The sequence below is a fragment of the Dipodomys merriami genome, unplaced genomic scaffold (assembly GCF_024711535.1).
Source record: "Dipodomys merriami isolate MVZ:Mamm:240054 unplaced genomic scaffold, mDipMer1.0.p SCAF_5, whole genome shotgun sequence".
NCBI lineage: Eukaryota > Metazoa > Chordata > Mammalia > Rodentia > Heteromyidae > Dipodomys > Dipodomys merriami.
In genome coordinates, this window is record NW_027206068.1 from 54,228,646 (window position 1) to 54,254,380 (window position 25,735).

At 34.3% G+C, this 25,735-nt stretch overlaps 1 protein-coding gene across 1 annotated transcript in view; it reads left to right on the plus strand.

Moving 5' to 3' along the window:
• The window catches only part of Kcnd2 (potassium voltage-gated channel subfamily D member 2), a 478,940-nt gene that overhangs the window by 322,720 nt on the left and 130,485 nt on the right, over positions 1-25,735 (plus strand). The gene's annotated exons all lie outside the window — the stretch shown is intronic.

Consider the following 25,735-nt stretch of genomic DNA (forward strand, 5'->3'; position numbering starts at 1 on the left):
CTAAAGAATTCTAATTCTACGTGATTTTAACTACTATACAGCATAGTAAAATAACAGTATATGACTCAGGAGCTGCACTTCTTTTATACTGCAAAACCACCTTGAACAATTCATTCTATCTTCCTCTGTATATTTTAAAAGTTATGAGAGAGAGAGAGAGAGAGATCCCTGTGGTTATCCACTAAGAGGCATTAAGGTGCCTCACCTACACTGAGTTAATGTCTTTTAGAATATATAACCACTTCTCACTTGGCTAATTTATAGGTCTGCCCGGTCACGTGTAGGACCACCATAGAATTCCATTCAGTGATGTTTGTAATTTGATCAGCTTGCAGAGTTGGATAAGGGAAATCTTGAAATATAAAACTGTCTAGTGAAGATAAGAGTAAATTTAAGACCCGAAGCAGCAGACAACATTAGTTATGATTCTTCCCTATGCACTGAACTAAACCTGCAGAGCTTCAGGCCTACTGGCAGAATGATTACCTCCATTTCCATCCTTTGTGGTACCCACGCAAATAATAAAGTGATGTAAATAGCAATAAGGGGAGATTTCAGTATCCCCTGTATTTACCATGTTCTCTCGCTTTAGAGAATCCATGGGGTGCTTAATGTGCTATTATGAAAAATGGTGGGTCTCAATGATCATCTAAATGTGATAAAATTCCATGTGTTAGGAGTCATTCATTACTTCTTTTTCTCGGGAAGTACCCTGCAGAGCTTTAGGGTACACTTTTTCTTGATCGTTTTCCTCTTTGTTATCCTGCTCCAGCTACATGAGCTTCTGGCAACCACCTGTTCAATATACCTAGTTGGAGATAAATGATGACCAAGAATTCCATGACCCAACCTCAGCACTGGAAAGTAAGTTATGGAGTACTGAGTAAGGACAGAGGTCATGCAAGCAACATGGAGGAGGATCCTCCCCCTTTCCACTACAATAATAAAACTAGAATGTTTTATAGTCTTTAGAATTTTCATTAAAATTATAAGGTCTAAATTTGTAATATAAAACATTCAAGAGAAATATGAAGACTCCCCTTGAGAAAGGTGTTCTGCCTCAAAAACAACATCAATCTCTTGAGGAAAGACTGTCCAAAACTTAGAAAGACATTCTATTGTAAATGACACATAGTTCATCTCTTTTCCTCCAGCTGTTTCTATGGAAACATTTTAAACAAATTCTTGAAATAAGGTAGAAAAGATAGGAATAAAGACTCGGATACAGAAGGAGTTTGTGAGAGTAAATATTGCCTTTAGAATTCTATTGAAATGTTCCTTTCTACTTCTGGGACAAAGATAAGAAAAAAATTCAGTACAAATTGTGTGAGGGATTCAATTATTATGAAACTAGACAGAAATACTTTAATGCAGCACAAAAGTTATTGGAAAAACTTACATAGTCTAATACAGAGCCTAGGACAGTAGAAAAAGACACCAAATACAGAAAAAAGTTTCTTATCTCACTCATATGACATGTGACCTAGTAAAGTTGCTTAAAATTTCTGATTCTTCATCTCTTCAATTATATAATTAAACCACAAGAGAGCCCAAGTTATATGTCACAGATTGCTCTAAAGTTCAAATATATTAATACATGTGGAAACACCTTTTACAGCTCTTCAGCTTGGAAAAATTCTGCAATGACTGTCTCTTTTTAAAATGAACTCTCAAAATTCCATAATGGGAATCACCTGGGAGATATCCCCAGCCCAGATCCAGGCATTCAATTCAATTTCTCTGAGAGCTACTTAGAAATGACCCTGCATTGTACATATACACATCCCTTGTGCATACAGAGTCTGGGGATGGTAGCAACCTTGTGATAGATATGCATTATCTGTTTTATAGTCCTATGAGAAGCATCTCAATGATGCCATGGAAAGAATAAGAGGTTAGCAATGCAAGAGGTAAGAGGGTCAATGTGCTCCATACTTGTGAAGCATGTCCATCTGTGACCTCACCCCTGGTTTTTTGAAGAGACAAGCATTACATACTGTCCTCCTCTAAATCAGTCACAAACTCCACTTTCAAAAAATCACAGTGGTCATTATCATGGAGAAACATACCTGCAACATGCTTACTGGAGCAACTTCTATCAACTGTGGTAATATTGACATTGGAAATTCATCCCTGTATAATGAGAACTATCATCCAAATACTGCCATTGGTTCCACATTAGTTTGTAGTGTTTCAACAAAATTTTAAATAAGAAGTTAATATGATATATAAAGTTTATAAGTAAATACATTTAGATTTAGGACAAAAATCTCCCCACCTACTTCCTGCATGTTCTCCAACTTATTAAACTTCTATTTCTTTAGCAATAAAATTGGAGTCACCTCTTGAGCCATAGCTAATAGGATCATGCAGAAAATAAATGTAATTTAAAACATGTAGTACAAGACTTGACACATTTAATGAATTATAATATGCAAGTGATTACAATTACTCTGTGAGCCAAAGAAGGGACTCCTACCTCTAGTCTTTTTGCCTTGGTAATTTTAAACTAAGGTGGTGTCTCCTCATTTAGAGAAACCAATTTAGATTCTACGCTCCCTCTTGCAATTAAAATAGGAACAGGTGTGCATTGTATTCTCTCGTCTTGCATATGCACAAGTTTAATTTATTTTTTATTTATATAATTATGCTTTAATCATTGTTCAAAGCTGTCTGAACATTTTTCAAAACAAAACAAAAAAAAACCTTTTTTGGCATATCATCCTTCATCTGAGAACTGCAAGGAGAAAAACATTCATGAATGTGACCTCTTCACCGTTCTAGTGTAACTTTGATGTAGGTAGAAAATACATTACAAATTATTCCTGCCTTGTTTTATTATAGGTTTTTCTTCCTTGAAATACTATTGGATAATGTTTGTGGGTTTTTTGGCTCTGTGTGTGTGTGTGTGTGTGTGTGTGTGTGTGTGTGTGTGTGTGTGTGTGTGCGCGCGCGCGCATTGATCCTGGGACATGAACTCAGCTGTCTGTGAACTTAGTTTGTTCAAGACTAACACTTTACCACTTTTCTTGCTTTTTGGTGGTTAATTTGAGATAAGAATCTCACAGACATTTTGCCTGGGCTAGCTTCTAACTGTAATGACCAAATCTCAGCTTCCTGAGTAGCTAGGATTATAGGCTTGAGCCACTTGCTCCTATCTTAAGTAGCTGCTTTTTGTAGTACTTTTGTTTGAACTCAGAGCCTCACACTTGATAGGAAGGTGTTTTAGCTTACCTACTTAGTTTTTTTCTTTATTCTTTTCAGATACGGTCTCACTTTGTGTCTAGCCTCAGCCCACAACCCTCCTACTTTGGCCTCCCACATAGCTGAAATTATAGGTTATGATCACCACACCTCACTTGTTTTGAAATGTGAGGTGTGGTCCTGGCTAGCTTGAAAGCACCATTTGCCTATTTCTGCCTTCTGAATAGCTGAAATTATAAGCAGAGACCACCATGTCCAGTTGCAAGTAAACTTTGAAATAAAAAAAATAATCCTTATTTTTCCACATTTTTTTTTCTTTTCCTTTTTTTTTTTTTTTTTTTTTTGTCGGTCTTAGGGCTTGAACTCTGAGCCTGGGCGCTGTCCCTCAGCTCTTCAGCTCAAGGAGAGCATGCTACCACTTGAGCCACAGCATCACTTCCGGTTTTCTGGTGGTTTATTGGAGATAAGAGTCTCATGGACGTTTCCTGCTGCCTTTGTAGCTGGGATTACAGGCATGAGTCATTGGCACCTGGCTGTTCCCCATCTTTTAAACATGATTAATAGATCTTCAAGATCTTTTCCCATCATTACATGTTTTTTATATTAATGGTTCTCAGACAATTATTTATCCCACATGATACATTTAGCTGTCTAAAAACAGTTATACAAGCTCAACCCCTATTTAAATCTAGAATGTCTCCAACTCCCTGAAAAGAATCCCCACCCCCAACACTGTTATTTCTCAACTCACCGGTCCCATAAACTTCTGGCAAACCTTGCTTTTCTTTGAGTTGCTGTGAATTTGCCTGTTCTGTGAATTTTATTTCAGTGGAGTCATAGAATATGTGACTTACATATTTGCTATCTTACATCTAATGATTACATACGGTATTAGTACAGCGTTAAATGTTATGGTTTTTATGAGTATACCATGATTTCTTGTTCCATTGGTCAATAGAAAGATATGTGGATCGTTTCCATTTTTAGCTCTTATTACATACTCTTATTAACATTCATGTGCCTTTGTGTTTTCAATATATACAGGATTGACAAGTGAAACTGATTGGCTGTATGTTAACTCAAAGATTAATGTGACTGTCAAGTTACTTTCCAAACTGATTACCACAGTTTACATATCTGTTATCGCAGTGTTGAGATTCCACTTGTCCCCATCAATAGTTGTTATTTTTTTATTATAGTCATCCTAGTATGTGTAAAGTGGTATCTCATGGTTTCACATTTTCCTTGAAATTACTGTTATTGTGCTCTTAGCATGTTTATTGGCCATATGTATATCTTCTGGGAGAATATTCTACAGTATTTTTTCCACTTTAAGATATTTGTGTTTGTCTTGTGGCTCTCAGATGTTTCTGTATATCTTAAGTACAAGCCTGTGTATTTACATATATGATTGTAAATATTTCCTCCTATTTCATGAGCTCAGTTTTTCACTGTTGTCCTTTGGAGCTCAACATTTTTTTTTAGTTTTAACAAGTTGCAATTTTTTCTTACTTATTTTTTATTCTGGCTGAGACACCATTTTTCATTCTGCAACTAGAAGGAATTACACCAATATTTTCATCTATAAATGTTATACTTTAAACTCTTAAATAGATATTTGTTTCATATTGAGTTAATTTTTATATATAGTGTATATTAGAGGGTTCAATTTCATTCTTGTTTTGCTTGTGGATCCAAATGCCACTGCTTACTGAAAAATCTGTTCTTTCCCAAATAAATTGTCTGGTAAGGTTATCAAAACTCAAATGACTATAAATCTGAATACTTCTTACCTCTTCATCCTTCCCAGTCCTTTCCCTTAGCCTTTGATGTTTTCAGAGATGATCTGTAGTTTTCAGTAGATTAGCTTTTATTTCTTTTGATACCTTTATTTGTTTCCAAGTATTTTATCTTTTGAAGTTATAAAATAAACATATTTTTCTAATTTTATATTCAGGGTACTTTTTCCTTATATATGAGAATATAGTTTTTCCTAATTTTACCTACTGATCTTTCTTCCTACAATCATGGTGATTTCGTATGTGCACATGGATGCCACTGAGTGCATATGCATGGATGTACACCTGTGTGTGTGTCTTTCAGATATCTTCTACCTACTGGTGATGTCAATAAAAATGAGTGTTTTATTTCCTTTCCAATATGGTTACTTCTATTTTCCTAAATCTTGTCTAATTACCATACCTGGAAACTCTAGTATTGTATTGATTAGAATCGGTGAATCTTTGTCTTTTTCTTGATCTCAGTGGAAAATGTTTAGTATTTCACAATGAGGAACAGTGTTGCTGTAGATTTTCATAGACTCCTACTATTGAGTGAATTCTCTTCTCATATTAGTTTAGCATGTGCTTTTATCATGAAAGGCTATGAACAAATTACAGTCTATGTGCTAGATTTAGCATGAGGAGGACTGGAATATATAAGTTGGAGAAAAGGCATTTCAAGAAAGAAAATCAGAAGGCATAATGGTTCGGACACTGGAAGAACACTGGAAAGGAAAAGAAGATGAGCAGAAGAAGGGAATGTGCTAGCTTCCCAGTACCATGACACAAAGTCTCAGAGATAAGCACCAAAAAGGATGGAAGAAGGTTGATTTGGGCCTCCAGATTCAGAGGGGAGGCAGAGCATCAGAGCAGTAACTATGTCCTCACCTCCTGGAAGCTGGGAAGGCAAAACTATAAAAAGATAGAGGTAGAGCCAGGCCTCCATTTCTCAATGAGCTAACATCTTTCCACATCTTGTAGATAGAAACTAGTATCCACAGACTTGAGAACGAACATGTGAATTTTGGAAGGTTTTCCAGATCCACACTAGAATTGAGAGTCACATTTGTGTGACTTTAGCTTAAAGCATATGACACTAGTACCAAATAAGACTGAAACAGCCTTAGAAATATGTTCATTTAGTAAAGATATATATATACATATATACGCATATATACAGATATATGTATATCTGTATATATATATATATATATATATATATATATATATTCAGTGCCAGACTAAGGAATGACATATTTTTCCCTGTAAGAGTAAAGAGTCACAGAAAATTACATAAAGAGACCTACACAGTAGAAAAAATGATCTTTATAGGAACATAAATACTTGAGAAGTTAATTAAGCTTATACTAAGATCAGATGTAAAACCGCAGAAGATAAAATCAATATAAAAGGTGGAAAATCATAAATTAAAACCCAAACTATAATAAATGCAGGAATAAGGAGGAATGTCTCCCTACCCATCCCCGATTCAGATTCACTTGTAGATTCTTTTATGCTCTCGTTTGCATATAGTGTGAATGAATCCCCCAAAGGAACATTTGCAGGAAACAGATCTCAGTGTGGTCCTACAGAGTGTGGGGACCTCTAAATGATGTCTCTAATCAGAGATGGTAAGGTTATGGGGCACTCTTTTTAGAAGATTACTTTTTGTCTCCCTGCTGGGGGTTTATGGGAGCATTGTTAAATATAGAATAAGAAATCAGACATCACTCCTCCATTACTGAAGAACTCACTGTGCTAGAACTAAGTATTTGTGTGAGAGCAGAATTTATCCACCCATTACAAAATGAAGATGTAATAGAGAATCTCTTGAACTATTGTTTGTCCAGTTCTATTATGCCTGTGATCCATCTGGGGATTATAAACACGATTCTGAAATCACTGTGGGAGGAACCTGGATTTCCACGCTGTCCTATGATTGCCTACATTGCTGGTTTGCTGAGTGTGCTTGAGAGACAAGGCCCTAGAAGAAACAAATCAATTACCTGCTTCGAGATAAACACAGAATAGATATACTACGCAATCACCACTCCTGTAAAAACTAATTACTTGAAAAGCATTGTTTATTCCATGGTTATTTCATTTGTAAAGAAGCTGAATTTTCTCTTTTTAAAAATGCATGTCTTCACATGGAAGGGAAACATTAAGAAGGTGTTGCTCATCTGCTCACCTTGTTTTTATTGCCTGGTTATGTAGATAAATGTGTATTTTCAGGATTCCAAATGCAGCCTGCCCTTTAGTTCTCACTCCACACTCAGCTGTCATTCTTAGAACTGCGGCAGCTTTGCATCTACCAAAAGCCATTTCTCACCTCAGTTCCAAAAACACCCATCTTGTCATGCCAACGAAATCACATATGATCTAAATTTTCTTGCATTTGAAGGGACGATAATTGCTGACTGCACCCATTGTCCTATATTTTTAGCTGCCCTCTGAGAAGACTGAACTGTGCTGCTTTATGAGAGTTAGTTAAAGGGCTGGGAAGGTGGCTCAGTGGTAGAGCCCTTGCCTTGCATGCCTGAGGCCCTGGGTTCGATTCCTCAGCACCACATAAACAACAACAAAAAAGCCAGAAGTGGTGCTGTGGCTCAAGTGGTAGAGCACTGGCCTTGAGCTGAAGAGCTGAGGGACAGCACCCAGGCCCAGAGTTCAGGCCCCAAGACCGGACCCCCCCCCAAAAAAAAAAAGAAAAGAGAGTTAGTTAGAGCTGAAACTATCGTGATGACTAAGATCTAGCTTCCTCCCTGTTTTAGTATTTAATAAATTACAAACCATTGCAAGTATCATTTACTTACTATATATTTTGTGTCCCACTGAATCTTTTTTGTACTTTTTTGAAATATGAAGCTACAAATAGATTTTTTTAATTCAAACATTCATGTTTAGTAAGTCTTAACAAAATATCTAGTGATAGGATATCACCTTTCAAAGGCCATTTGCAGTAGCTGAATTAATCTGGACCAACCATACAAGGTTGATGAGGTGGTGCTGTATATTTTCAGGGATGTAGGTTAGCAAAGAGATGAGGCTATGGCTGTCTGGATGCAAGTGGACTGATGTTTTTTGTTGGTTACAGTTGAGATGAAGCATATCAAAAATGGAGGTTGAAGAGATTGCTTTTAAAACTCTACAGTGTGTCCAGACAATCATGATTGAATGAGTTAGATTAGAAAGGAACATATGATTCAGAACACTGACACTGAAACTTCAGTGAAACCAATATGAAAAGATTTCATTTTTTGTTTTTCACAATAAAGTGAAAAATGGACTTCATTGCAAGGTGAGTCTCTTGATAAAATGACCTTTTTATGTTTTTTATGGTAAAAATAGTATACAGAGGGGTTACAGTTACATGAACTAGGTAATGAGTACATTTCCTATAGAGCATTGTTACCTCCTCCTTTGTTTTTCCCCTTCTCTCCCCACCTCCCCAACTCTTCTCCCCCACCATAGCTGCAAATTTCATTTTCAACATAGTGTCTTGTACATGTCATTGTTACAATAGGTCAACCTGTGTCCTTGTTTCAGCATTTTATTTCCCTTCCCCTCCCCAAATTAGAAAAATGTATATACAAGATGCAGGATACCGATGTCAAATACAGTGAAAACGGGCTATTCTGTGGGGGAAGAACACACATGAGAAAGAAAAATAATCACATAGTACATTTTAGATACGTTAAAAACAATAGCAAGAAAGAAAAATCAAGGTGAGTCCCTATCTTGGGGTTCATTTCACTTAACATCATCTTATAGGGTCATATGTACATAGTTTTTTACCTTTTCTGCTTAAGAGACTTCCTTCTCATGATATTTAAAATACAATCCAAGGTTACAAAACTCTGAATTATCACAGGACTCCTGCCAATATTTCTCTGAGAAGACCACAAGTGTTTGAAGATAAATATATATAGGAATAGACTAAATATATAAACATATATACATATACTTAAAGGAAGAAAATTTTGTCATGTTTGGATTCCACAGATAGAGCTCTGCAGTAACAGCTCTATTGAAGTTTCTGTTCTCCGAAAAGTGCAATTCAGCACAATCATTCTGGTTCTACAGATTCCTAAATGTTCATCTTTGAAAATGAATGCAGAGAAGTATGTCTTGTACTTTCCAAATTTACCCAGTAGAGTACTTAACCAATAGCACTCTGTACCCAGGATATATTTTTCGTGCATTGCTTACTACTAATGTACATAGAGAGAGTCATTACATCATTGCTAATTTGTCCCTGATTTTGTATCTAAAGGGCTGGTAAACAACAGAGTTTGAATTTGGACAAGTAACTATGCCTGAAATAAAACAGAGGTAACTCATCTTGCAAATTCCCTTTGCCACTCACTTAAGCTTGTAGCGCATGAAATAAAAGAGTTAATGTTGTACTTTGGTTACAGAGCTCTGTCTCTCCACAACACTTTCATTTTATGTTCAGTAATGTTTCCCATTAAACAAAGTAATTAAGAAGCATTCAGCAGTGAAGGAAATAACATATAGAGTACACTGCTAAGGTACTAAATAAATGATGAAAGAATATTGTGACAGATGAACAAGCTATGTTATTTTGCTTCATTTCATTTACAACTAGTTCTTCATTTCATTTGCAAAATAGTTCTTTTACAATTATTTTCACATTATTTTTCTACTTCTATAATACTGCATTGAATTCACATTGAATTCACAAACAAACAATACAACCCAGATATCCACAATTCATTATCAAAACCCTAATTTTTAAGAAATGTATTTCAATCATGGAATTTAGTGTCTTAAGAAACAAGCCAGATGGGTGCTGGTGGCTCAGGCCTGTAATCCTAGCTACTCAGGAGGCTGAGATCTGAGGATCACGGTTCAAAGCCAGCCTGGGCAGGAAAGTCTGTGAAACTCTTATCTCCAATAAAACCACCAGAAAACTAGAAGTGGTGCTGTAGCTCAAGTGGTAGAGAGCTAGCCTTGAGCTGAGGAGCTGAGGGACAGCACTCAGGCCCAGAGTTCAAGCCCCATGACTGACAAAAAAGAAAAAGAAAAAAGAAACAAGCCACCTCTTACTGTGGCATTTAACAGTTTCTTATTGCCCTTATATTTTTTATTTTACAAAGAAAATTTATAAATTCATGAGTAATTTAATTATATTGATTTCATCTAGATTATTTTTAAAGCATTTTAAGAAAGATAGTAAAATAGTTGAGCTTCTAATGAGAAAAATGTTGCATGTATTCCTTGATCTTATTTCATAGATCATGTCATAAATTCAAATTATCAAAAAAATCCCCAAGGAACTGCTTATTATAAAATACAATGGCTATGAGTCCTGGAATGGCACAAAGACAGCCAGAGAATTTGAAAGAAGTGTTTATAGTTTATGCAGTAGAAGACTGGATATTTTGGCATGGTCTGAAATTAGGGGATGCTACCAGCTGTTTATATAGTGATCCATTCATAAAAACAGCAGAATATAGAAACTCAAAAGGTCCGATAGCTAATTCCTTATCTATAGACAACTAGACAACTAAATATCAAGTAAATGATTGGGAGTGCATGATTTGCACACTTAAATACAATTGTCATTCAGCATTAGTTTGTCTTCTCCAGAATAAGCAAAGTCCTATTCCTTTAATTATTCCTTATTTTCCATATTGTATTCTATATTTCATTCTTTATGTAGGGAAAAATCTGATTGAGAGATACATGTCTTATCTTCCTTCCAGGGTCCTTTGTCATTTTCAGGAATAGAATTACAATCTTCTTTTATTTTCTAGGTTTTGTAGAGTTCCTAAGTACCATCACTTATATTCCTACAATGACACTAACTAAAGTCAAATTCTACATTTTATATCTGAGTGAATTTATATATTAACTATTTTTATCAAAGCACTGAAGTTTATTTGACATAAACAAATATATTTTTCTATTGGTGAAGTCTGCATATATATATAACATTATGCATCATAAATAACTTTATAACAGTGGTTTAACCTTCATTACGATAATGTTGAAAGATTAGATTTGAAGTTCACTGCCTTATACTTGGCACAAAGAGCTTCCATGCAGATCACTGATTGTTATGAGATTTTCTGTTTGAACTGAACTCTACTATAAAGTTATAATAAAGTCTACATAACTAAAAATCCACCTCGTCTAATTTTATTTGCAGTTGTAGAATTCAGCTGCTTCATTCAATTTCTTTGTCAACAATCTTCTGGATTTCATCTATCAACACATCCTCCTTTTAACAGTCATAGTCCTTCTCCACTTACATGTACATATCCCCCAATTCAAACGCAATAAACATTGCATTGACACTTCATTTACTAACATGATATGGGCCAAGAGGTATTCAAAATCACAGAATACTTATGCTACAAAGTTTCCATATTGATTATTTCTAAAATTAAGTAATTATAACTTGGAAATAAAATGAGCAAGGGTTTATTATGAAGTAAATTGCAACATGTGTATAATTTTTAAGACAAAATAGGAGTACTAAGAGAATTTTCAAGGAAAATTTATTTACTGGTTTGTTCTAAGGAAAATCATGATAGAAAGGTTTGATAGACATTAGGCTTGATGTTTTGTCCTATGATACTTTCTTTTAAATCAAAACACATGGCTTTTTTCTTATATAGACTGAATTATTAAGATTAAAAGCAAATATTTCATCTTCCAGTTACACTAAGATATTTCGTGGAAGTGAATTTTTTTCTAATTGCTCCCAAAATCTATGAATAAAAGAGAGAATTGTCAGAAATATCAGTGAAAGAACACAGTATTTTCATTGATAGTCTTCCACTGGGAGCTTTGTTCATAATCCTTTAAGAACAGCTCTGGGTTTTTGATACTTTGTAAATCTCTTTGATATTATATCTCCATCTCTAATCTAAAAAATTATAAAATTGTGACTAGTTTATCCAAGAAATATAATATAAAAAGGTTAACTACATTACTCTAGAAGGAAGGAAAGAAGGAAGAAAGGAAAGAAAGAAGGAAGGAAGGAAGGAAGGAAGGAAGGAAGGAAGGAAGGAAGGAAGGAAGGAAGGAAGGACTCAAAATAGTTCAATAGCTATGTACATATGACCATACAAAATAATGTTAATCTAAATGAACACCAATTTGAAAACAAAATATTGTGTGTGTGTTTTGTGGTACTGTGTGAAGTTATTTCTTTTTCTTTTATTTTTTTTTCCTTTTGTTTATCCCCTGTTGTCACTGTTTGTTTGCTCATTTGTTTTTGGTACCCTGTGTCTTGTCTATACATTTATCTCCTTTGGGGAAGGGAAAGGGGAAAAGGGTGAACCAGCACAACAGTGATAATGCAACAGTGATACTCACAAAACACTATGTTTGAAATGAATGTTACAACTTGCAGGGCGAGTGAGGAAGAGCCATTGGAGAGGAAGAGAGAGAAAAATGAGGGAGGAGGTAACAATGTTCAGCAGAAATGTTATCATTGTCTTATGTAACTGTAACACATTTAAAAACTTAAATGAACAAAAAAGAAGGGAGGGAGGGAAGGAGAGGGGAAGGAAGGAAAGGAGGGAGGGAGGGAGGGAGGGAAGGAGGGAGGGAGGGAGGAAGGAAATGGAAACAGAAAAGAAAAAAAAAACTTTTTTCTTCTCCAGGCTAAATGCCATTTTTCTTCCTGGAGGCCGACACTTGTTCTAGCTCTTTAGTGCTGCTCCTTAGTTGATAAGGGGTGATTCCTACTCTGACTGACAGATTAGAGTGGTCTGAAGTGCTGCTGATTTTCCCCAAAGCCAAGACTGTCTCTATGTTGTTTATCACCGTTTCCTTCATCATAACCTCCATAAATTCTACCTAAGATTATCAGAATTCAGTTCTCCATAAATCACTGCTTTTACTTCCTTGCCATTGTATAAGAAAATAAGGGAGAGTAAAATGTAGAAATAATTGCTTCTCTAGGGCTTGCATTTCCTAATACTGTATTTTTATGGTATGATTTGAAACTGGGTCAGAGTACCTGGGCTTCTCTAAAGAAGTCATTTTGCGTCCTTAGAATTAAGCCTTTGCCTTGAAGCTAATACATCTTGTATAATAGCATGCTAAAATGACTGGATATATTTTAACTTGAAAAGTTCAGATAGTTTTACTCCTGGAGTTTGGTCGAGCATCAACCAAACATGTTGAGTCTTTACTGAGTTGTAACAAGCCCCATTTCAGGGCTAATGAGGAATGTCTATAATGTTAGTATACTGTGTAATAAAGTTCATATGTGCATATTTGTTTACTATGAGTTACAATATAATGGAAATACTTCTAGATACTGAACTTTGACTTTATCCTATCCACAAAAGAAATAATGATGATGAAACAAAATGTAATACACTCTTAATGCACTTGAAAAAATTAAGAAAAAAATGAGGACAACAACCAGAAAGGGATATTAGTGCATATTGCCTTAACATAATATACATAAGAAAACAGGTCTCTCATTCATACAATGTTTTAGTCTCTAATATTGTCAGATTCAAGGTTTTACTTGCCTACCACATAAAATAGACAAACAATGACATTTTTTGTGGTGAAAGGAATTAAACCCTGGACCTAGGGAGGTGCTCTTCCTGATAGATAGTGATTCTTAAACTTGATGAAATTTACTTTCTCGTATGCAAGAGTAGATAGCAAAAGAAAATCCAGTAATACCAAGAAGAAAATAAATAGGATAGAGTGCTAGAGAAATAAACTTTAAAATAGTAAGAAAAAGAGTGAGTTCTCTAAGACATTGATACTCAAATGAATATGAAGTGTGAAATATCTCAACACAACCAATGCATAGAGAGAAGAAAAAACACTTTGTTCACAAACTAAAAGAGGACCACTGAAAGATGTGTTTAGGGAGAAAAGACAGAAAACAAAAGGGTGAATCATTTAAGGTCTTAGAAGCAAAGGCAAGGACTGGATTTTAGTCAAAGTTACACAGATTGCATTTGAAAGATTATTGAGAAGGAGGTAATTCTAGACTTATCATTCAGTAAGATGTTTCCCTTTGCTTCTATGTAAAGGGATATTGGGGAGAAGGAAGGTAGAAGAGTTTAGGAAGTATACAATATAAGGATCTGAAGAAGAGTCATAGAAACAGACTTGAAAACAAGTTGTTTAAGATCATTTTGTTTTTGTTTGTTTTCTCTCTCTACCAGAAGTTCATTCACTTCATAAATATCACTTTTGAGGGGTAAGGAGGGGCAGGTCCTGGCCCTGAGTTCAAGATTATGTTTTGTAAACAAATTGCCAATTGTTTGGTAGTACAGCTAGAGTAATCTCAAATTCTGACTTCAGCAATTGGGTAAAGTTGTGTAGAAGAAAAAGAATGACAACAGATTTAAGATTATTCTATTGTCATATTGATGTCTAGAAACATCCACAGAATGAGTTATCCATCATCAATAACCATATTCAAAAACTAGAGGCCAACAGGTGTCATTTCCGTCTTTGACTTGGTAGTGTCTCATTCACATCGGTGCCAAAACCCTTCTCCGTCCTTCTCTGTGTGATGACACAAATTCCTCTGGGGATCCTCAGCAAATGTAGAAACCCTTTGTAAATGCACATCAAATCTGTTAAAGGGAATATTATATCTGTCTTCAGAATACATATAAGGTTTTCCTTTTTATTTGCTGCTTATTGTCACATGTTTCCTATTGCTTTAGCATCACTTTTATAAACAATATCATAGGTTAATAAACGCAAATAAATTCTTTTCCTTCAAAGTAATTCCTTTAGGAATAGGCTGCATATTGTAAAGTTTGTTTTCGACATGACAACTTGTACTTCTCATTGCTGCACGGGTCCACCCGTATCCTTATTTAAACGACTAGCTTTGTGGACAATTTTTCTAAGATTTTCTTTGGAATTGCTTCCAGAAAGAATAGGATTTTTTTTAATGGGGACAACTCTTCTTTAAACATCAATTAATTTCAACAACTCAAATATGGAGGAAAATATGGAACTCTATATTACATAATGGGTATACAAGGACCAGAAAATCAACAGTTTTCTTTGTAACTCATAACTGCTTTAAAGTGATTCCAAAGATTCATTTTATAGTATATTTGAAACTATTTTAACATCTCATATTAACTTATTTGTACATAATAATTTGACATTTTTTCATATCTCAGTACTTCTAAACCACACAAACTTTCAGAAGGTAACACTAACTTGAATCAATTACTATAAGACTTTTCACCTACATACCACATATCCCTAATAATAAAAACTACTGTTAGTCACTATCTTCAGCAAAAATGTTCCTATTTATAAAACCATGTGAAATGGTAAAGAGTTCTCTCTGTTGCTGTAATTATTTATGTATTCTTATTGTAAAAGTGGTGTACAGAGAGGTTACAGTTACATGTCAGGTAATGAGTTCATTTCTTTTTGAACAGTGTTACCTCTTCCCTTGTTTGCTCCTAGTTTTTCCCCTCCAGACCTCCCTACACATGTTGTATAATTCATTTGCAACACAGTGTCTAGTGAATATCACTGCTACTTTTGCTCACCCTTTATCCCACAATTTCTATGCTCCTCTTACCCTCCCCCAAACAGATAAACGTAACATAGAAGAAAAAGTCTTCATCATTCATGTCATCAAGCAAGTTCACAGACTTGCTGTGAATTCCCTGAGTTACACCAGAAGTGAAGAATTTGAACGTTACTAGTGATTTGATAGTAATGAAGTGCAGCCCTGTATCACCTGAGCCATTTTTTAAATAAGCAAAATATTACTCATGACTGCAGATTTCTGTGAGGCCTGGAACATAGAGCAATTCATTTCATTACCACATCTAGCAACACTAGAAATACTGTGTTGTCATTCAATGTGATACACATTAGATTGGAGAACTTACAGATGCCCCAGTGCCCAGTGTAGCAGGGGAAATGGATGTTCAGTGTACTGGCTGAACACTATAAGCAGATTTCAAACTTGCAGATTTTGCAGCTACCAGAGATAACATAGTCTTTTGTGCTATCATGAAAGTTTAAGGACAGAGTTACCTGAGTTGCATGGTCAGTATGGGTGTGATACGGATTTACTGTCAATGACAGTGGTTTTGAAACGTTCCTCAGCTTTGACTCTTATTTCTTCTCCACTAGGCAAAGACAGTTATCAGTTCAGTATCAGTTTCTAGTATATTTTGGCACAGAGATAGTCATGAAGAAACATTCTTGTTAGAAAAAAAGAAGAAAGGGATGCAATAAGATTACTCTATTTTGGAGCCTTAATAATAGTTTTTCAATCAAACTCTCTGTATTGATGTTTTGCTTACTACCTAGCTGAAATAAGAAAAAGTTAATTTGCCCTATTAAGCATTAATTTTCTCGAGTGGAAAATTGTATCCCAATTATAGTATTTTAGTATTTTATTCTTATACAAAATTTAAGTCTGTGCCTAGTTATGTACTCAATATTTATTAAGACTTGTTCACTGATATTACTAATCATTTTTCCCAACTACAGATCATAAATAACCATTATAAGTTAAGTTAAATCCACTACTTTCTAGAGGAACCAATATTTGTAAGGAACATGATAGCATAGAAAACAGATTCTATTTCTACCTCATTTAACTAGAACAACTACAGGTAAACTTTTCCTGAACCTTTATTTACAATGTGTGTCCTTCTTTGTGTATGAGGGAGGGTGTGCTTGTGTGTCATCTTGCTTTTAGAAGACTTCATTCTCTAAAAACTAAATCATTTTAGCCTTGTAGCTCTTTTCTTGATTCTTGGTCCTTTACTTTGTATTTTTTTCCTGCTTTATTTATTTATTTATTTATTTATTTATTTATTTATTTATTGTAAGAATACCGTATGGAGGAGTTACAATTACTTGGGCAAGATAACGAGTACATTTCTTTTTTTTTTTGGGGGGGGGGTTCCGGTCGTGGGGCCTGAACTCTGGGCCTGGGCGCTGTCCCTCTGCTCTTCAGCTCAAGGCTACCGCTCTACCACTTGAGCCATAGCGCCACTTCTGGCTTTTTTCTTTTTGCGTATGTGGTGCTGAGGAATTGAACCCAGGGCCTCATGCATGCAAGGCAAGCGCTCTACCACTGAGCCACCTTCCCAGCCCGACGAGTACATTTCTTATCAAGCATTGTTGCCTCCACTTTGATTCCCCTTCCTATCCCTTCCCATACTTTCCTCCCCACCTCCACCAAAGTTGTAAAGTTCGTTTTTCGACATAACTACTTGTACATCTCATTGTTGCAATGGATCAGCAAATTGCTTAGCTAGGGATACAGGTGGACTCATTGCAACAATGGAATGTACTTTGTATTTTTACTTCTACCCTAGTTGTTTGATTTCTCAGTCACTGTGCACAACAGTCACATTTGCACATACAATTGATCACAAGGTTCACAGTCATAACAAATAGATTTACCCAAGCCAGGAGATCACCCTTATCTATGTTAGTCCCAATAACAACACAAAAACATGCTTAGAACATGAGATGTGAGCCTCCAATTCTATAACATAAGAAAGCAAGGCACTCTTCGGATGCCATCGCAGATACTAGTTCTTTGCTGAACTTGTGTTACACCATGCCTTAAAGGAAATTGTAGTTAATATGGATTCTAGATTTTTCTAAATACTTTTTATGAAGCCACTTTAAGCCAGTTTTTCTATATCTTAACTGGAATCAAACATTGAAGTATAAGTCAAGTGAGTCTCCTACAAAAGAAAATTCCTTACCTAGATATGAACTATTTTGTTTTAATTGTAAGTCAGAAAATCTAGACTCACAAAAACCTAAAAATCTGTGGAAGATGAGGACACCATCTGAAATGCCTACCCTTATGACTTAATCATTTGCTTCCAAAATAATGTCACTTTAGACATGGTCCTAATTGTATCTCTGGACTGAATTACAGTTTTATGACCCTTCAATGTCAATGTTTTAGTTATTATAGAAATTGTTTTAATTGTTAATGTATTAGATTATTTTATATTTTAAATTTTTATTGTTATTATAAAGGTGATGAACAGAGGTTTACTGTTTTGTATGTCAGAAAATGAAGACATTTCTTTTTGGATAATGTTACCCCTTCCCTCATTCTCTCCCAATTATTTTCTCCTATTCCTAGCAATACTTTGTATATTTTGTTTTTCAACAGAGTGTCTAGTGAAACCACTGCCTTTGTCCCACCTTTTCTCTGTCCTGCTTTACCATCCCAAAGACATAGATGACCAAACAAGACAAAGAGAAGAGAAAAGCAACAGCAAAGATAAAAGTCCTCATTTCCATTTAGTTTATTTATTTATTTATTTTTGGTTGTGGGGCTTGAACTCTGGGCCTGGGCACTGTCCCTCAGCTCTTTAGCTCAAGGCTAGTGCTCTAACCCTTGAGCTACAACACCACTTCTGGTTTTCTGGTGGCTTATTGGGGTAACAGTCTCAAGGATTTTCCTGTCTGGGCTGGCTGTGAATGTGATCCTCAGATCTCAGCCTCCTGAGTACCTAGGATTACAGGCGTGAGCCACTGGCACCTGCCCAGAGTTTATTTTTTAAGACTGTCAGATTTTTCACAAGGCCAAGATGTAAAATTACTTTATGAAAAATTCAATCTCTTATTTTGTGGTGTGAATTTACTCTAAGTACCACATTGGTGCTTTAATTTACACTGAAATACTGAAAGCTTTTCCAAATATAATTTAGTTTAGGGTAAACTAACTTTACTTAGCAATACTTTATTGTATTTCTGAATAGACATATGCATTAAGCACATAAGACAAAATATTTCTTCTTAGTTTCTTATGTACTCAAATTTAGACATTTTAGGAATATTTGACAGAAGAATATAAAGACTTGAACATCCTCATTCGCCTAAGGAATGTTAGAATGTTTTATAAATCTATATCTTATGGGTAGTCTTGTCTTTAAGTATTTATTGAATAACTCAGTGAAGAATAAAATTGTTAATTGTATAAAATGGAAAGATAACTAAAGATTTTGCTCTAACAGTGCCTGAACTAATGATTGAGATATATATATAGCTGTTTACAAAAGGTACACATGTTAAATAAGCTTCAAATCATAAATACCCTTTAAGATTTTAACTTTGTATGAGCTATGCAAATACTTTAAGTGCAATAACTGTTTCTGCGAGATGTAGAATAGAATACCAACTGTTGGTCTAATAAATGCTGCTTTCTGCATGCAAAGTTAGAAAATACAATTTACAGACATAAAATTGAATTTGTAACAATGGCAACAGAAGCTAAGTAACCAGAATATAGTCACATGGTACAGTTTTTTAAAGAGAATTAGCTCAGCAGAAAGGAAGTGTTGATTTTATTTTTCCTATTGTCATGACTTTTCTTGACTTGTATTCTTTTGAAAAGTAATTACGAACTTGTGAAATAAAATACAAAAACAAGCTTCATTTTGACTCTACTCAAGACTGTGCGAAAGGAAAGTATTTCTTTTACATATAAGATACTTAAATTGTTGCCTTATTCACAAATCTCATAGTTAGGTAATGTGATTATCCTAGGCATGCATTAGATTTTGTTCAATAATACAAACAAAGGTTTATACTATTTTAAATGATGGGTTTCTTTTTGTTGTTGTTTGATGAAGTTTTTTTTAGAAATTTTCTGTTTTTCTTATATTTGTAAGCAGTTCTATAAAAGGGTTAGGTTACAATTTCATGTCGGCTTATGACTAGAATGCATCTTGGGCAATATCACTTCTTTTTTGCCTTTCCCCATTTTCCCTCTCCCATCCCTGACCCAAATTCCATAGTTCATTTTTGTTACATAGTGTACATTTAGTAAAATGACTATATTTGTGCACCCTTCTTCCATTTTCTGTTTTTAAAATATAATTTTATTATCTTTAAGTAGTTGCCCAAAGGGATTTCATTCCATTCAATGTGTCAATTTATGAGTACCAGGCATCTTAATTAATGTCACCCCTTCTATCAATCATTCTTCTCTGTATCTACCCCATACCACCAATCTACAAAAGTTGTATAATTCCATGTTCATCGATATATATTGAGTGTTATCACAATATTAGCCCACCACTAATCTCTCTAGAAATAATGGGTTTCTTGAGAATAACTTTACAATTACCAAATTTATGAAGAGGAAAAATATCTCAACTGAATAATGTTTAAAATTTGCCATTCTGGTTGGCTGCCAGTGGCTCATGCCTGTAATCCTAGCTACTCAGGAGGCTGAGATCTGAGGATCACAGTTTAAAGCCAGCTCGGGCTTTAGACTCTTAATAAAGCACCAAAAGACCGGAAGTGGCTCTGTGGCTCAAGTAGTAGAACTCTAGTCTTGAGCTGAAGAGCTCAGGTACAGTATCCAGGCCCAGAGTTCAAGCCCCATGACGGACTAAAAAAGAAAAAAAATACCATTCTGAATTTTTTATTTAGAATGCTGCTTTTTGTTCTGTTGTAGAATAACAGAATTTTAATTCCCAAAATATTAAAGTAGAATTTTTAATTTTAAGAGCACTCAGTCATTTTTGTTTATTTATAATCCATGTTGTCTAATCCGAGCTAATAATTTGGAGTTCAGGATAAACATTGAAAGCTGAACAGCCAAGTATTTCAGTACATTTGAGGTATTGTTCACGCATATAATGTTTCATCCAGAGACCTCCAAAATACAGGTCAGTACATTCTAAAGTCTGTGGTGAATATTTAAGTTATGAGGGATTTAAACAAAAGTGACAATAAACTCAAGTTGTCATTATTTTTATTTCTAAGATCCACTCATTTTAACAAAAACATTTATAATAAAATAATAATGATATTAAATGAAGTTTGTAAGTTTGCTCTCACCAACTGCAAATAATCCAAAACTTCTAGACAGTCGGTAATAGAAAAACACACTGTGAGACTGAGTATAAAGAAGGAAATAGGAAACATTGTAAGTTCAAGAAGAAAACAAGATTAAAGGAACAAATTTCAGCGTCTCCATTTACAACTGCCATTGACTGATGAAGGCAGAGAGCCCAGGAGTGCTCTGAATGGGGCTCCTTCCTCTTTTATTCATCCTTTTGAAAGAATCCAGCTAGCCTCGATAATTCTGTGAAGAATGGCATTCAACTATATCAAAAAACATGAAAGGATGTCTTTTCTTTTTAATGAAACTATCCTCGCCTTTCAAAGGCTCTTTTCTTTTATCATTAATTCATTATGACCTCACCAATTTATAATTGAGTTACAAAACATTATATAGATTGTACAGGATTATGAGAAAAAGGAAAATGTCTCAGTCAAAATAATTCTTGACTTGAGCAAGTGGTTTATTAATCATGTTAGATGAAATTTCAAGCAACCTATGTCTGAGTTTGCTTTAAAAATATTAACATATGTTACACATCTGTACAAGAATGGTTTAATTAGTAAGACATCAGTTCTGAAATTCAAAGATGCATGAAAATTAATATATTTGTATTCATCATATTCTCATTTAAGAAAGAGGGATTCTAATGCTTCTTCAACAAGATACGACAGGACATATTTTTCCACCAGGATAAAAAAAATGGTTTTTTAATCTAAAAATAACTCATCCTAGTATTATTAGTTAATTTAATTAATCATGGAAAGTATTGTATAAAGTCTCATAATTTCTATAAGTAAACAAATAAATAAAATGAATGAATTATATCCCAACCCCCTCACAAGAGTCAGGGTACATAGAAAAATCATGGAATTTAAACATTAGCATCATAGCCATATCTATGCATTAGAATCACACTTCAATTTCTTTACACACATTCACAGATTTTGTACGCACATATATGTGCACTTTAAACCTCTTCGCCTTCAGATTATTTGTGGCTAAATCTACATACTCTTAAACTACATACTATCTCACCAAAATTTTTAAATATTCTTCTTTATAGGATTGTTAGTTCTCTGGTATTGTTGAAAAATACGTTTGCTCTCTCTAATCATAAACCTGAAGACCTATTAAGGTTTTATAATCATGTTTGAGAGAAATATCACAATTGAATTAAAAAGCTTATATGTAAATAGTAACACTAATGATAAGGTTAGATAAGATTACTAATCAAAAGATTAAATCATTTAGAATAGGCATGGGTTTGAATTCTGACTTGGACACTAATTAGCAACTATTTAACCCCCTGCTGTTTTTCTTGAGTTTTAAAAGAGAATATTAGTATCTACACACTGAGGTCATCATGATACAGGAAACAATATGTGTTAAATGTCTAACTTTGGACAAAAGATATATATATATATACACACACACACACACACACACAGACACACACACACACACACACACACACACACACACATACCAGAACATATACCAGAAACCACAAATTACATTTTTTATTATTATTTCTTTTCATATTATTGTTAAGCAGTTTGTACGGAGGGGTTACAGTTCCATGGGTAAGGCAACGAGTACATTACTTGTAGATCATTGTTACCCCTTCCCTTCCTTGTTGTTGTCCCACTATATCTTCCCTCCCCCACCTCCCACACTCCTCCCTTCCTTCCCCTCATCCAAAGTTATAAAGTTCATATCCCAATATACTGTGCTGTAAGTATCCTTGTTGAATGGGTCATCCTGACCTTGTTTCAGAGTTTTGTTACTCTCCTTCCCCTCCCCAGATTAGACATATGTATATACAAGACACAGGAGGAAGAACATACAAAGGAAACAACAAAAAAATTACATGGTACACTTGAAACAATAAAAATAAAGACAGATCTCTTGTGTCCATATCTTGGGGTTCATTCCACTCAGCATCATCTTATATGGTCATATGTGCATAGCTTTTAAGCTTTTCTGCTTATCCTAGACATTTACTAGTTATTGCAAATAAGGAAAACCATAGGACCTATATTTCTTTCGGTCTGGCTTACTTCACTTAATATAACTTTTTCCAAATCTTTCCATTTCCTAACAAATGGGGCAATGTCATTCTTTCTGATGGATGGATAGAATTCTATTGTGTATATAAACCACATTTTCTTGATCCACTCATCTACTGAGGGGCATCTGGGTTGGTTCCATATCTTAGCTATGGTGAATAATGCTGCAATAAACATAGTTGTGCTGGTAGCGTTAGTATAGCCTTGTTTGTGATCATTTGGGTAAATTCCCAGAAGTGGGATTGTTGGGTCATAGGGGAGCTATGTGTGGAGTCTTTTGAGGGTTATTGTATTTATTATTATTAATAGTAGTACTAGACTCTTTGAATGTAAGAGACAAACACTCTGTCCCTGATCTGTGACTCCAGACTCTGAACCATGGGAATAACCTTTGCAAAACAAATAAATAAATGTTCATGACCAGAGGAGGGTAGTTCAGTATAAGTTTGCCCAAGTCCCAAAGAATTACAAAAATATGAATGTTAAATTAGGAAAAAAAATCCTGAGTTTAGAGAAGAATTTGCGCCAAATTGCAGGTATCGCACATTGCAAGGGATGTTCACATAATAATATAGTCTGTACACTTAAAATATAAGCTTTGGGGTGGGTTAAAAAGAATTGCTGGGCTCTAGTGTCTCACAACTGTAATTCTATCTGAGATCTAAGGATTGTGGTTCAAAGCTAGGCTGGGTAGGAAATTTTATGAGTCTCTTATGTCCAATTAACCAGAAAAATCACTCTGGAAGCCACATGATAGACCAAAAATAAAAAAGAAATAAAAGCATGAATTTGTTGCATGGAGACTTCTGCAAATAGAGCATATTAATAGGGCCCAGTTTTTCCAGAATTTATCATATCCAGGCTTTTCTTCTCTCCAGAACTTACTGCATTCTATTGAGAGATTCATATTTAGCATACATTTTTATTGCTGTAACAATTGTAATAAGACTGTAATTAAACAATCAATGTATTCAATTATTAATAACCCATGGTTGGGTATATAAAAAATAAGCCATGTATCTATATTCTATAGCAAATACAATGTTCAAATAGAATTCAGTAATGGCTTTAATGAAAAAAGGTAAAACTCATAATGTTTTTTAAAGCAATTTTGATTAGATTGTGAAATTATCGATACACATTTTGTTTATAAATTTATGAAATTCACAGCTGAGAAAATCACTCACTAATATATATCTCAAAATATGTACTGGCAATATTTTGTATGATGTGATTTAGTTCCAGGGTTGGGGGAATAGTAAAGGAGACTTGGCCTTCTTGTATGGTATTAACATATAACTGTTACTTATGGCTATTGTAAAATTAACCCTCATAAGTGATGTCTAAGATCAGATGATTTACTACATTGCATCACTTAGAACCAATGAAGCAGAGTAAGTAATTGGCATAAGAAATAAAAGAATAGTGAGTTGCAAAGCAGGCAACTGCCATTAACAAAACTATAATGATCTCATTACAGACACTACATGTGGGCTCTTGTCTAATTTCTAAGTCTCACCCTTTCTCTCCAAGCTTTGCACCCGTATTATCTACAATCATAATTTTGGCTCTAAATGAAACGTAATGTAAGAAGATATTTAGGTTTTATATTTATGTTACAGTGCTCCACATACATTATCAATTAGTTCAATTTATTTCTGGCCTCTCCTTTTCTAATCACAGATAAAGTAATTCATGTAAATAGAAAAGTGTGAAAGTGTGAGTGCAATAATTCATGCTATAAATGCAGGGGAAAATTTATTCTACTTAGGGGAAGCTTAATGGAAATTGCAGAGAATTTTTTTTAAAAAAGGCCTTTCAGAAATGTGTTATTGGCTTTTTGAACTGTGAAGTTTGTTTAGAAAAATTCATGAGAATAACTTTCTTGTGAGACAAGTGAGGGAATTATGAATAGATCAGACAGAAATAAGAACGTGCATGAGAAACCTGAAAATCTTTGGAGTCTATCATGATACAAATTTTATACTTTACAATCTCTAGCAGGAAAAATCCTAAGTAGTTTTTCCTAAGTTTTCAAGTTGAAATATGTACATTTTAAATGACTTTCAAAAACTAGGGAAATTGAGGGTGTGGGTGAGGTTGGGAGGGTTGGGGAGAATGAGGAAGGGTGAGACTGATAAAGATGCATTATATTCATTAATGGACATGTTGAATTGAATCCCTTCATACAACGACTTTAAAGATTTAAAAAGTTTAAAAGTAAAATAAAATAAAGTAAAAGCAAAATCACATGGGAAAAGTACAATTTTAAATATGTTGGTAAGTATATTTGAAAAGATAATGGTTATCCTAATATCTAAAACAATAGTATATTTAATAATTTAATAGTATATTTAATAATTTTGACCATTTTTATACTAAGAAGTATATAGCTTTTTTCTGAAATTTAAGATTATTACTAACAATGTACAGGATGTATTAATATTTAATAGTATACATTTCTTGCATTCTCTGCATTATTGTGTTATAAATAAATAGTTTATGAATTTTCTTGGTCCATTTTCATTTCTGCATAGGTAACTGCCTTGTAAGAAAAGAAAGTAAATATTGTGGATATATAATCAAAATATCTAGTAGAGTATTACTTTGTCATTAAAACTTATCACAGAAAACACATAAAAGAGAAGCATGGTCCCATTACTCAAGGGTCATACCACCCTTTAGAATTTTGTGTATTGTTGTATATAATACTTCTAATGAAAAATGGACTGTAAAATTGATCATAGGTAGTAGTAACCAAGATGGTATCTTAGATTAAGTGGCATTGTCAGTCAGCACCCTTTAATTCCAACAATGGTAGCAATTAGTGCCTCTTA